The following is a 13,926-nucleotide window of genomic DNA, read 5'->3' on the forward strand; positions in this document are numbered from 1 at the left end:
TGTTGACTGCTAAGAATCCCAATTCTATTTTTATTTATTTTTTGTAAATGGAATTATATTTAAAAATCAGTACATAAACAATAAGAACAAAATCATTTGCTGTATATAAAACTGGGGATCACCAGCCCTGGGAAAGCAGCTGTTCAACAAATGTCTTCTGGCTCTAGGTTTGAGACCAGAAGGAAGAAGAATTTCTTTCTGATTCCAGTGATTATCCTGGCACTTTTGAAGAATTCCACTTTTAAAACCCTGCCCTGGCCTTGCACTTTAGAGGACCCTGAATATCATAAACACATATATGTATGCATGTGTGCACATGTGTGTGCGAGTGCACATGTGTGTGTGTGATAAGGGATGTATTGCTACCTTTATCACTTGCGGTCTGGCAATCAGTGCTGGCATAGAACAGTGTTTAACCCTAAACTTCCTCTCCCGTGACTAACACTCTTCAAACCTCAGGGAAACACTTCATTCCCCTCCTAAAGCTCACCAAATACAACAGTCAAAATGTAAGGCTAACTCAGAAGTTCTTGCATTTTTGACCATGCATTTCGTAGTGAAACCTTCTTACACCCAAAGGCTCTTTGGGAAACGGTTGGAAAGAAAAGCTCAAGGAAATATTTTATGTAATGTTTCGAACTTTACAGAATCCCTTCTATTCCTTCTCATTTGCAGAAGTAGTTGCATAGCTTAACATACGACTCATCAATTACAAGCAAACTGGTTAGAAAACTTATAATCCATCCACTGATTCTGATTAAAATTATATATATAATATATATATATATGTATATATATATATATGCTTCTCAGAAGCTTCTAAAAAGTACTTGGCAGATTTTCATACTTGTCATTCATATGTATCTCATGTTTGTTCTTGTATATACATATAATTCCTGTTTATATGCCAAATGAAAGCAGTCATATAAATCAACACAAGTCTTTACTTTGTGACATATATCTATACACCTCAAACATCTATATTCTATGGCCATATACGTGCCCTTGTATCCTGTTATACCTACTGACATGCCTATAACAAAAGTGCAACCTGCAATCTGAACCTTCTGTTTTCATGTGCATAAAGCTGATACAAGATTTCTGCACTGTGGAAAGAAAAATAAATCCACCAAGCTACAAGTCAAGTCACAAGTTAGACAAGAAGGAGCCACTTTTTGTTTGTTTTTGCTTTTTAAATAAACCTGAACTTTAGGTAGAGTAGAAATGTAGGCTGGGAGTACTCTGAGGAGAGAACTCTGTCTAGTTATTACTTACTATATACCCTAAAACACAATGAATGCTGAATAAATGCTGATTTGATTGACTGACTGATTGATGGGATCTATAAAGGATATAGATCTAGTCCACTTCTAGTCTAGAATTCTGCCCTTGCCGCTCCGTGGTTATGGGACTTTGGGTCAATTAATTTCACCTCTCTTAGTCTCCGCGTCTATCTGTAAAGTGAGCATACTAATAACTATCAAATAAAGGTTACCTTAAGGATAAGAGAGAATCCTATAAAACTTCTGTCCCGATAACAGAATTGTATAGATGTTATGGGCTAAAGGTTTATGCTCCCCCCATATTCACGGGTCGAAGCCCTAACCTCCAAAGTGATGGTATTTAGAACTGGAAGGTAATTACTTTGGGAGGTAATTAGCTTTAGATTAGGTCATGAGAATAGGACACTGAGAATGGAATGCTCATGATGGGATTCATGCCCTTATAAGAAGTGGAAGACAGAGAGATCATACACAAAGAAGAGGTCACATGAGAACACAGCAAGATGGTGGCTAGCTGCCAGCTAAGAAGAGGCCCTCACCAAGAACCAAATCTGCTGGCATCTTAATCTTAAACTTCCCAGCCTCCAAAAATATGAGAAATGAATGTCTGTTGTTTAAGCCACCCAGTCTACGATATTTTGTTACAGCAGCCCAAGCTAAGACAATAGCAATTATATATACATATTACTAATACCAGTAATAATCAAATCCTAAAATATCAAAAATGAAAGAGAACTAATTGATTATTTGTCCCAATTTCTTAACTTTACAAATGAGAACATGGAGAACAGGGACTGGCCTTGTACTTTGCTTTATCCCTGGCACCTAGCTTCATGCCTTAGAGTCACTCAAATATTTGTTGACAAGTACGTGCATGAATCAAAAGATAGTAGCATTAAATGTTAACAATGATCTCATATATTTGTTTGTTTTTGCTTTGGGATTGCATAACCTGACCATCTCTGGAGATAGATCTGTTTCCCAAAGTAGAACTCTGACATAAGGCATTTTCCTTTGTTTCGTTTTTGTTAGCCTTCATGTCCCCTACCTTCCAAGTGACAGATAATATAGAATATTTTCACACAACTTTCTCTCATTGAATCTTTTAAAACATCCTTTCAAGCGTTCTCATCAGTTCTAATTTTACAGATGAAGCAAACGAGACTCATGATGGCTAAATGGTCTCCTCCATATTGTGAACCCATAAGTGGAGGGTCAGGATAAAGCCCAGCTCTGCTTGACTTCAAAGGTTGTGCTTTCAAATAGCACCATGTGGTTTTCTTACCTTATCAGAGGTTACATTTGTTGTTACCTATTCATTGTAATTTCCATACCAGTGTGGTTTCATTCCTCCAGATCTGGTAAATTTTAAGAGTTCAGCCTCTTAAGTAACACCTTCCTGTAATCTTCTACTCAAAATTTATGATAAAAACTCTTAAGAGACCAGGAGGAAAAGATGTAACATGGTAACAGAACAAGGCTGTGTAAATACTGTTCATGACTGTAAACAACAAAACCATGTCAGGTTTTAGTTTAGTTTTGTTTTGTTTTACTGGTACTCCCCTGCCCCGACACACACATATAGTGACTTATTAAAAGGGCAGTTAAGTAGGCAATATATTAAGTATATTATATATTAAATATATATATATATATATATACTTAAAAGATTTTTTTGATGTGGATCATTTTTAAAGTCTTTATTGAATTTGTTACAATATTGCTTCTGATTTTATGTTTTTTGGTTTTTTGGCCGTGAGGCATGTGGGATCTTAGCTCCCCGACCAGGGATTGAACCCGCACCCCCTGCATTGGAAGGCGAAGCCTTAACCACTGGACCGCCAGGGAAGTCCCTTAAATGTATATTAATGTATTATATTATACATAAATATATATTTACATATATTAAAATATATCAAGTAGGTGATATATCAGTTACATGGGAAGTACGTGTTGTTTCTTTTTGGACGTATGCTCACTTTCAATTGATTCCTTATCACCTTTCTTCTTCAACTACTCATTGTCAGTTCTCTTATCCTCAAAATGTTCCTAGCTGTACTTGATGCCATTTGCAACTGAATCTAAATTAGAATGCAAACCCAGGGATGGCTACACTTGAAGTTTCATCTCTTACTGTAGCACGGAACAATTTAGGCATCATTGGTTGAGTTGGCAATGCTTCTTTGAGTAAGGGGTCTTTTCTAATGTCCCCCAAATCATTTACTCTGTCTAAACAGAATGTCAGCTCTCCTGCTTGAAACTGATGAAACAAATAACTAAATGTTTGCTGAGTCCTGAAGGATTGATAAGGACCCTGCTCTACTGTTTGCTTGAAAAATCCTCCTTGAAAATGCATATCAAGTTTGGACTAAACTTTCTTTCTGAAAAGCTAAAGGATTCAAGTGTACCCAAGATGGGAAGCAATACTTGAAAGAACTCATCTCCCAGATGCTACAGCATATTTTTCGAACAGAGATATTCAGTTCCAATATTGCTTGCACCAAATGTTCTGAACACTTCCTTTTCCATTTCAATTTCTGCTGTCTCAAGTTTGCCTTCTCCACACACAGTTAAGGAGCAGATAGGGGGGCTAGGGACACATACTTAATAACAGATCCACCAGTGCCTTTACCAGTGATTCAGAAAGCTTCTAAAATAGAATATTACTTCTGTAGGCTATTAACAAACAAACACAAATAACACCTGTGTAGACATACCTTTGATGTATGTTGAATTCACACACAGTTTTGCTATAATGAGACATATGTGTTCCTAAAAAATGACCATGTTATAGTGAAGTGGTAAAAGAAATGTTATCTGAAATCAGACAGCAAGTTGTAAAATCAGCTATGGATAGGTGAGGCTCATAAACACATGTGGTAAACTAGGGTAGCTAGTAGATGTCTGAGCTCTGGATTCCTGCCTGGTTTGGCTCAGCTGGGCACAGTTTTCTCTAGTCACCTATTATTTCTTGCAGATAAAATCACATATAGAAAATGGAAAATGTGCATTATACTCTAATTGTTCCCTAATATATTGATTACCTTGCAACAAGTTCACATTTTCAAAACGAGCATTATAGCAGAACGAACTATACTAGAAATTGTGTAGGTGCATAGCCTATTCAATTTGGGTAAAGATTTTTGGAAGCTATAATACCTTCTTAAAAACATTTTTTGTAAAGATAACATTTTTTTTGTAACGTTGAAACGAAACAAACACCATTATACAATTCTGAGGAAAGATAAACTGAAATTCTTTTCTTATAAGGCAATTTTGTAAGATGTATAAAGTGACCATGTTAGGACTTGAGATACGTGTTTTCTCTTTTATTAAGTGATTCAGCATCTACGAATGTAACCTATGGAAATAAGCACAGTTGGAGACAATGATTTGTCAACATGAGTGTTCACTGAAGTACCATTTGTAACAGTAAAATACTAAGTTCTCTAAGTAAAGAATTGCTAAATCCTACCCCCCCAAAAAAAATCACAGGAAAAAAGTTCTGACTAATAATATAGTTTTTAAAAACCTGAATCTAATTTGAGCAAAAACACTAGGAATTAATACCATGGGAATGATCGGGCAAATGCCAAAAAAGTGTGTGTATAGGGATGTCCGTTACTATTGCATACAAAGTATCAACTATACATTAGAATGGCTGGCTTACTTAAATCAATTATGGATGAATATGAAGCCACTAAACATTATAGCATAGTCTGTAAAAGCTGCCCTAGTACACCATTATACAAATGTACCAAAGAATGGAGGCAACCCCAACCCCACTGTTGTTCATTTTCATTGTTTCCAGTTTTCCCTACATTGGAATAATACTCCTCTTTAAGCAAGAGTATAAACATACTTGAGAGATGAATATTGGGCTTTTGATATTCCCCCAAACTACAATTATACTAATTTTTAAATTATAAAATAAACTTGATTCCATTTTCCACATAACATTAGAGAGTCTAAATGTATCCATTTTTTGACCAGATAATACTGCAGATAGTGAAATCAAGATTCTTTAGGCCATACCTAAAATTGTTGTCTTAAAACTTTGCTGTTGGCACTGTTTTAGGCACTGGAGATACACCAGAAAACAAAACTAGTGTAGAAAACCAAGTTCTGTGCTCAGCAAGCTTACATCCTAGTTTAGTAAGATGGAAAATGAGTGATGGTTAAGTGTTACCAAAAAAAAAGGTATGTAAAGGACAAAAGGGAGTTGGAAGAGTCCTTTGGGAGTGTGGAAAGAATTAGCTAGTTGAGTAGGAAGGGAGTATTTGGGGCATAAGAATACTTGAGGCAGAGGGAACAGCAAAGCTGCAGGGAGGAGTGTGCTTGAAAGGTCCAAGGAAGAGAAAGGTGGCCTCACAAGGCTGGAGCAGCACAAGCGAGGGGAGGAAGAAGAGATGAGCTCACAGAGGCCAGATCTTAGGTCTCCTTGACTATTCTGGCTTCCACTATGATGGACTGAGGAAAGCCTTAAAGAGGTTTGAGCAGAGAAGTAACCCAGCAGATCTTAGGTTTATCAGGACTCTGGTTTCTGAATTAAGAACAGACTGTAGAGGAACAAGGATAAAAATAAGGAGGTCAGTTAGGAGGCTCCTGCAACAGCCAGGTGACAGTTGTAGCTTGCGTCAGGGTGGCACAGTGGCAGTGGGGTTTTAGATTCCAACCATATTTGACTGTGTTTTGAAGTTAGAGCCAACAGGATTTGTAGACAGACGAGAGGTGAGTTTTGGGGGAGCAGAGAGGAGATGTTGCATGTGACCCCATGGCTTTTTTGGCCTGTACAACTGGAATGGTGCATCTTCTCTATACTGAGATGGGAAACTTTTCTAGAGAGATATGATGGGGTAGGGAAGCCGTGGGAAGAGATGATAAATTTGGTTATCATTTTAAGTATAACATGTTAGGGTTAGCGTGGTTAGGGTTAGATACCAGACATCTAAGGAGAGTCTGTATGAGTCTAAAGCTTAGGGAAGAGTTCTGGGATGGAAAAAAAAAAAACAATTTGAAAGCTATCAATACATAAATAGTATGTCTTGGATATCACCCAGGTCGTTAAAGAAGAGGAGTGAAAACTCAGAGCTGGGTAAATTCAACATTTGGCATCAGGGAGATGAGCTGAAACCAGTAAATGAGATTGAAGAGGAGTAACCAGGGAGCTGTCCCAGAAGAGAAATGAAGATTGGGTTTTAAGAAGGAAAGTATGTCCCCCATGTCAAATATTATTAATAAGCTGAGTAAATTAAGGCCTGAAAAATAACCACAAAGGAGACGGCCTTGGGAAGGAAAGTTTTGATAGTCTGTTAGAGGAGGAAGTGGAGACACACTGTATATAAGTCAATATTTTACAGAAGTTTTGCAGTGAAAATAACAGAAAAACAAAACAGCACAAAAAAAAGCAGACAAATGAGGTCGTGCCTGAAGGCAATGTGCATTCATGAAGTTCATTTTCTTTAAGATAGAGAAAATTATATCATATTTGTATGTTGGTTGGCAATGATCTAGCAGAGAAGGAAAACAGATGCTCTAGGAAAGAGAGAGGACAAATGCTGAAGCAGTGCCCATAGGTACCCAAGAAGCGATGGAGACAGTGCAGGGATAGAGGGGCTAGTTTTAGGTCAGGTCATACAGAAGGAAAGCAAGAGTTGGTGGGGCACACACATTGGTCTGATAAATACAGAACAGATGAATGTTCTCTTCTGATACCTGCCATTTTCTCAGTGAGATGGAAGACAACATCATCAACAGAGACTGAGGTGGGGAAGAGGGAGTGGATGGATGAGGAGAAAGGAAACATTGTGAAATAGTTTTACAGGCTCGTGGGAGATCAAATGGAGTAGAGAAACATGGCTGGATCACCAACCAACATTAAGGACCACTTGAAGCTAGAAGTCATCATAATTAAGAGAGACCTGTCAGCAAGATCCTGTGTTTTTCTCCACTCATGTTTGGCTTCAGGAATTCAAGTGTAATGTGGGTAAAAATTAGGTTTACCTGGGATTGAGTTTGCCAGTTGAGTTTCTTCATCATGCTGTACTTGAAGCCTTTCCCACCCAGAAACTTTTCATTTCTATGAGCCATTGTATTCCCTTTTGTGTTAAGTCAGTATGGGAGTCTTCAGTTACTTGCCACAGAATGAGTTCTACCTTTCATAGAGACTTGAACTCTTTTTAACGGGTATGAAAGGCACACTAAAGCAGAGAATCCTCAACTCATTAAAAGGCCGTATGTGAAGAACTGGGTATGTCATTAAATTTTTTTAAAGATTTTATGTGGGTTGCCAAGAAAAGTCAGACTTAGAGCCAGAGGGAGATTTCTGGGGAAGTCGCTATTTCCACCTCAAGTCTGACTTGAACTGCAAGTTTTCCTCTTTATTATTAACTTCTTTCCCCAGTAGTGAGCTTCAATGCTCAAAATTCTGCTCAGAAAAATAAAAAATCCCTATATGTTCTATGCACTCTGTACCCTGAAGCTCTCATAATGGCCCATGGAACACTAGATCTTTATCCCCAGGGGTTTACCATGAGCTATGTTTCCATATGAATGCAAAAGTATTAAATGTGGAGCTTGAGATTTCCCTGATTCCTCCAATATAAAATAGGATGGTAAGTAGTAACTCCACGGAAACAATGTATAGAGCCATAGACTCCTAACTCTTAGAAACATTTTCTATCAAAGATGTTGCACTGATAAATTAAACTTTTCTTCAAAATGGATTCATGCCATGCATACAAAATATGATTCTCAAAACACGGTAACGGGACTTCCTTGGTGACACAGTCGTTAAGAATCCGCCTGCCAATGCAGGGGACACGGGTTCGAGCTGTGGTCCAGGAAGATCCCACATGCCGTGGAGCAACTAAGCCTATGTGCCACAACTACTGAGCCCGCGTGCCGCAACTACTGATGCCCGTGCGCCTAGAACCCGTGCTCCACAACAAAGAGAGGCCACCACAGTGAAAGGCCCGTGCACCGCAATGAAGAGCTGCCCCCGCTCTCCGCAACTAGAGAAAAGCCTGTGCAGCGACGCAGACCCAAAGCAGCCAAAAATAAATAAAAATTAAAAAAAAAAACCAAAACACAAATAACACCATGTATCATGAGAGAAAGGTTAGATCAATAAGTGCCTGTAACACATCCAAAGAACTGACAACAGGGAAATCAAATGGGAAAAATATACTCTTGGTCCAACTATTAGCCAGGAAATTATCTTTCCTTCAAGTAAAAGGACTTCTAATATGTTTTCCTTTAGCTCTACTCCTCCTGAAAAGGAATTTATACAGGAAAAATCATATGCAATTCTCTTTGTTTCTCTCTTTCTCTGGTTCTACTAGACTTCCTTTTATTTTATTATTTTTTTTTAATTTTGGGTGATTCTAATTCTTTGTAGCATAGAACAAAAAAGATTCTAAAAGATGAAAGTGTGTTTTGTATCATTTATCTAATAACGTTTTCTTGTGACATCCAAATAAGAGGAAAGTCTGAGAATGACCTCCAGAGCAAGACATACATATTTCTCAAAATAACAGTTTGCCAGTCAGATTGTGTATTTACTAGAACATCACATTCTTATATTCTCAAAGCTGTTCCACAAAGAACAGTGAATTGTCCTTTTTGAAAAACAGCTTAACTGAAAATTAAAATTAGTTAAACCTGCATACACATACACCCCCCGACACACGCGCACACACCTATATACTGATTTAAAAGAGTCAATATAAGTAAAAATACATAATCTGAAGAGTAAGTTATTAGACCCTTTTGGAGCTCTTCCCAGGAAAATATCTTCAGGATACTTTAACCTATTGAAAAAGTCAAATTCTTTAAAAATAATTTTAGTTTGATATCTAGAAGGTAAAATTTTGGCAAATCCTAACATATGCATTTTGTCTTATTTTTCCTTGAAAATCTGTTTTAATTATTCTGTTAATCTTCATTTTTCTTTCTCAACTCAAACTTTATTATTTATTCAAAATTTGAAAAAAACAAATTTTGGAGTTTATGGATACATATCAAAGTCATTTCTATATGATCCAAACCAGTTATCAGTCTTATAACATGAGAGAATTGGAAACTCATCTCTCATACTCCAGAGATCTGCACTTTTAGCAATTTCCCAAACAATGATAATTGGGAAATATACTTCTAATTTCCCAAATAATGACATTTCAGAGTGAACAAAAGTTACTTTTAATTATAAAAAATTGGGAAAGATAATATTACCTAATTACCACACACAAAAAGTAAGGTCACAGTATATCTAGTCCAGGAAAGAATTTTATCAATATTCTAAGTGATCACATGTCAGAAAAGAATTTCAAGAGAGACCCATGATCCAATACACTGGTCACACAGCCCCACTTGTGGGTGTGTGACCACTGGTCAACAGGTGATAGGTACAGTCCAGGTCAACCTGGTTTCTAGTGTCCTGATAATGTATTTCAGTTTCCTGGGAATGTGTTTCAAAAGAGTTGCTCTGGTTGCCCACAGTGAAGTGATGGAATGGAACAGTAACACTGTGCTCTGTTACAAAATATTTCTTTTACTAGTATAGGGTCTAAAATTCCCATCAGGAACATCTTCCCTTTGAGTTAGACTGTGGCATCCACTAAACTTCATCTAGAAAAAATATGCATATATTATTTTGAGGGCAATGATTATAACATAGCCTCTGGCTATTACCAAGATAGGGGAGGGACCCATAGCAATAGGTCCAAGAAGAGCTAAATTTTGATATAATTATAGAGAATAATATTTCCAGCTCGAAGTAGAGTGCTTCCTATGTGCATAATATTAATCTTGACTGTCAGATACAATAGTAAAATGGAAATAAAAACAGACGAGCCCTTGTTCTTTACATCAAAAAGAGTCCCATTCATTTATTCAGCCACGCAACACTCTTTAATGAGTATCTATCATGTAGAAGAATCTTCTTTCTACTATATTTATTAATATGGTTAGGACATATATTGAGATGCCAATATGTGCTTATTCCTCCTGTATTTTTCTCTCTCTTCTTCTAGAAAAATAGCCAAAACTTTGTATTCCCTGCTTTACTGGAGATGCAGATGAGGCACAGTTACTGACCAAAAGTTTAAGTTTTCCGAAGACCACCTCCTTTTATTTTAAAACTGACAAGTGGATTGTATATTTCAATAGCATTGAGGAATAAAAAGGAGTTTTAGAGGGTGGCATGGGCCAATCTAGGGAAATGATTTAAGATTCCACGAATACCAGAAAGTATCCCTCTCTGTTCTGGGAAGATGGCAGAATCTGAGAAGTAAATTGATGAATGAAATATCTGTGTAGGCTGGGTTCTAGAGTCCAAGGTTCCCAACTTCAGAAAATTTCCCAGTACTCAAATTTAGCATGAAATCAAGGAAGCTACTCACCTGTAAGTGTCTAGGCAAGCTAGATAAAGACAACAGTGATCAGAATGGATCAGATAAACGGACTCGCTCCAAATGTCTTGCCCTACCAAGCCCCTGGGGACTGTTGAGGAAACCCTGGAGAAGCGGAGGAGCCCTAATAATGCCATAGATTGAACAGCCCCTCAATTTAATAGGAGAGGGGGGTTTTGAAGTTAAGTTGAGAAAAATAAAGGAATGTGATATTTGTTGTACCTGAGTTTATGTAGCTACACAAAGATAGCTACACAAAGAAGACACAGACATAGTACCAGCCTTCAAGTTATCACCAATTTAGTGACAGTAATTGACATAGAAGTAGATAATTTCCATAGTGTATGGGAAAGGCTACAAATCAGGCATTTCCAAGTTGTTTTAGGTTCATGAAGGAGGTATGATAGACTGCGCTCAATGATTATTTCTACCATAAATGTACATAGAAAAAGTCTCAGCAAAATGATTTACATATGAGAGACAAATAATACATATTTATTTTGTTCCACTGTACTAAATTAAAGCAAGTTTCAGGATCTTAGGAACAGATGAGTTTTATAATGAAGCATCAATAGAGGCTAATTTTAAGTTATTCTTACCCTACAGAGGGATATTTTCATCCCCCACATATCTGCATTTCCTTTTTCAACCAAGTGCTAATTTATTCTATTTATTTACATCTATTTAAAAATCCACATTTGGGAGAATTTTAGTTTATTGCTTTATGAATTAATCGAAACAGACAAAAACTATGGCTTATATGTATTTCCCCTCCTAGTACTTAATTGTTATAACCAAGTGGAAGAGAAACAAACAATCAAAGAAACAAACAAACGAAACCTCTGAAATTCCTTTCAGGATATGTAATTTTTTTCCAGTTCCCAAAATTCTACACTACATGGCTGAATATAAGGTTGTATAATGAAAATCATTTTTGGATTTAATTGCAGTGTAGTAATTGTTTTGATCATAAGCTACTAGTAGTAGTTTAGGTGCAGTGGGTCTTTAGGTATATTTGGATGTTATTAAAATTCCAATGGAATTATTTTCTGTTGTTTAATATTGAGACTATTGTCTTTGTTAGGAGTTTTCATAATAAACTGCAATGAGAAATGGCTGAAAATCAAATTTACAGATGATTAAGAAAATAATTATTAGGCTAAGAAGTTATGGAAGATTTAAGTCAGCCTAAATTGGAATAATCATTTAAGGATTTTGAGTTTTAACTACTACCTAACATGACTGATAATAGTATAACTACATTGCTCCTAGCAAAGGTCTCTGAATATTATGCATACATAGCATAATTTTATGCAGTGGAAAAGCTCTGTATGATATTTTCCACTTTTAGTAATTAAGTGGGAAAAGAGCCAAAAACACTTTGTTGGGGGACAGAGGCATTATTAATGACTAAGAGAAAAATGTGGTTAGTAAATATATTTTCAATGCAAAACTAATTTTAATAAAAATAATGTAAATTTTAAAGTTGAGAAAACAAATTAAAAAACCCACAAGAGTACTGCTGTTAATGGTACCTAAGGCACATTCTGATTTTGATAATAGCACTTCCAATGACCACTGACAGCATAATTTGTCTGAGCTGAACTCACCTGCATGGCAACATGAGCACTGCATACCTATGATGATATTAACTTGGACAAACAGTGTAGTTCAGATTGGCTACCTGGGCTGTGATACAAATGTCCATTTGCCTTAGTGACCGTTAATAGGAGATTACCTTTAACTGTAGCTTAAAATGACTTTATCAGTATGCCTAAGTAGATCACTGTTCTGGCTTCCATTTCTAATGCTAGAGTGCCTTCATTCAACTCAAAGACCGCCTTACTCTCTCATATGAAGCCAATGATCCTTCACTTTATAATGCTTGATGTCACCTTGGCCAGATTTCCATAGGAGATTAGAATGGAAAAATAATATCTGCTGTTGCCATGGGTCAAAGCTATAGGCGGAGGAGTGCACAGGAAAGGGAGAAGTAGAATTGTAAAACAGTTGGAGACTGGAATTGAGGGAGACAAAAAGAAAGGAGGCAAGAGGGGAAGAAAAGTTGACAGAAGAAAAGAGAAAAATAAGAGAAAATGGAAATGGTCAGATGTCCCCAAATATCTGCATACTAAAAACTTTTACAAAATGTTGATTTCCCTGTGTGTTTTCTCCTGGAGGACCTGAAGCCGCACCTCCTCTAAGGCCCTCTTGGTATGCAGGCATTTCCATGGAGATGAGCATCTCTTGTGTGGCCTGCTCAACATTGGTCTTCCATTCATGGGACACTGTTCCTTTCATGCTACTGACCTCCTACCTTCCAAGGGAAATTACCACCTGCCTACAGACCACATTCTTCACACCCAATCATCCTAACTTCCTACCCCAAAATGTAGTTGAATACCTTTAGTGACATCGGGCAAGGTTTGACTGAATTATTTCATATGTCATCGCATTTAAGTTTTAAATGTTGCTCTGGAATGTACAGTGAAATTTTGGGTTTCTGAGTATGCTGTGTGCCTGTTTAAGTGGTAGAAACAAGAGAGCACACAATATAAACTATAATCTTGAAATGTTTTCTCAGAGAACACGCCATGTAAAATTCTCAAATTCTGAACTCTAAAATACCAACACCAGATCAAACATCCCAGCTGAAGTTACTCAACAGCACAATGCGAAACATTCATAAAAGTCCAGGGAGTTACAATGCAAGTGCAGAAAGATGATATTCTGAAACATTAACTGGTTTTTTTCCGTTACCCCTTGATCATTTCTGAGTTCGGCTACTAGAGAGAGAAACATTTATTACGTTAAGAACGGAATGTTTCATCACAAAAGCAAAGAAAAGGCTTTGTAGTTCCAACAGGGAAGTACAGAAACTCAAGGGACTTTGGAAAGAGGAAAAGAAAATAAAACCAATATGATGAGTCCAGCCCCGCCCCCCCACCACCATGACAACGACTGGATAATGATTCTCCATTGGGGTGGGAAGAACACAGAACTGGAGGGCAAGCAACGTTATCTTAGATCCTTGTCCACACTGTTCAAAGGGAGATGGTCACTAGACCTGCAGAAGCCATTAAGATATCAAAGAAGGATAATGCCGCAGCTACTTTTAGAGATCACAGCTAGAGAACCAGCCAGAAATGAGGAGGTATCCATGAATGCTGGAATACAGAGATTTTATCACCCAGATGACTATCCCAGCTTTCTACCCCTGGCCCTGACAGTAT

General features: G+C 37.1%; 1 protein-coding gene across 1 annotated transcript in view; it reads right to left on the reverse strand.

Moving 5' to 3' along the window:
- DCC (DCC netrin 1 receptor) overlaps positions 1-13,926 on the reverse strand; it is a 774,287-nt gene that overhangs the window by 508,200 nt on the left and 252,161 nt on the right. The window lies entirely within an intron of this gene.

This window comes from Phocoena sinus, chromosome 14, assembly GCF_008692025.1.
Source record: "Phocoena sinus isolate mPhoSin1 chromosome 14, mPhoSin1.pri, whole genome shotgun sequence".
In the NCBI taxonomy this organism is placed as follows: domain Eukaryota; kingdom Metazoa; phylum Chordata; class Mammalia; order Artiodactyla; family Phocoenidae; genus Phocoena; species Phocoena sinus.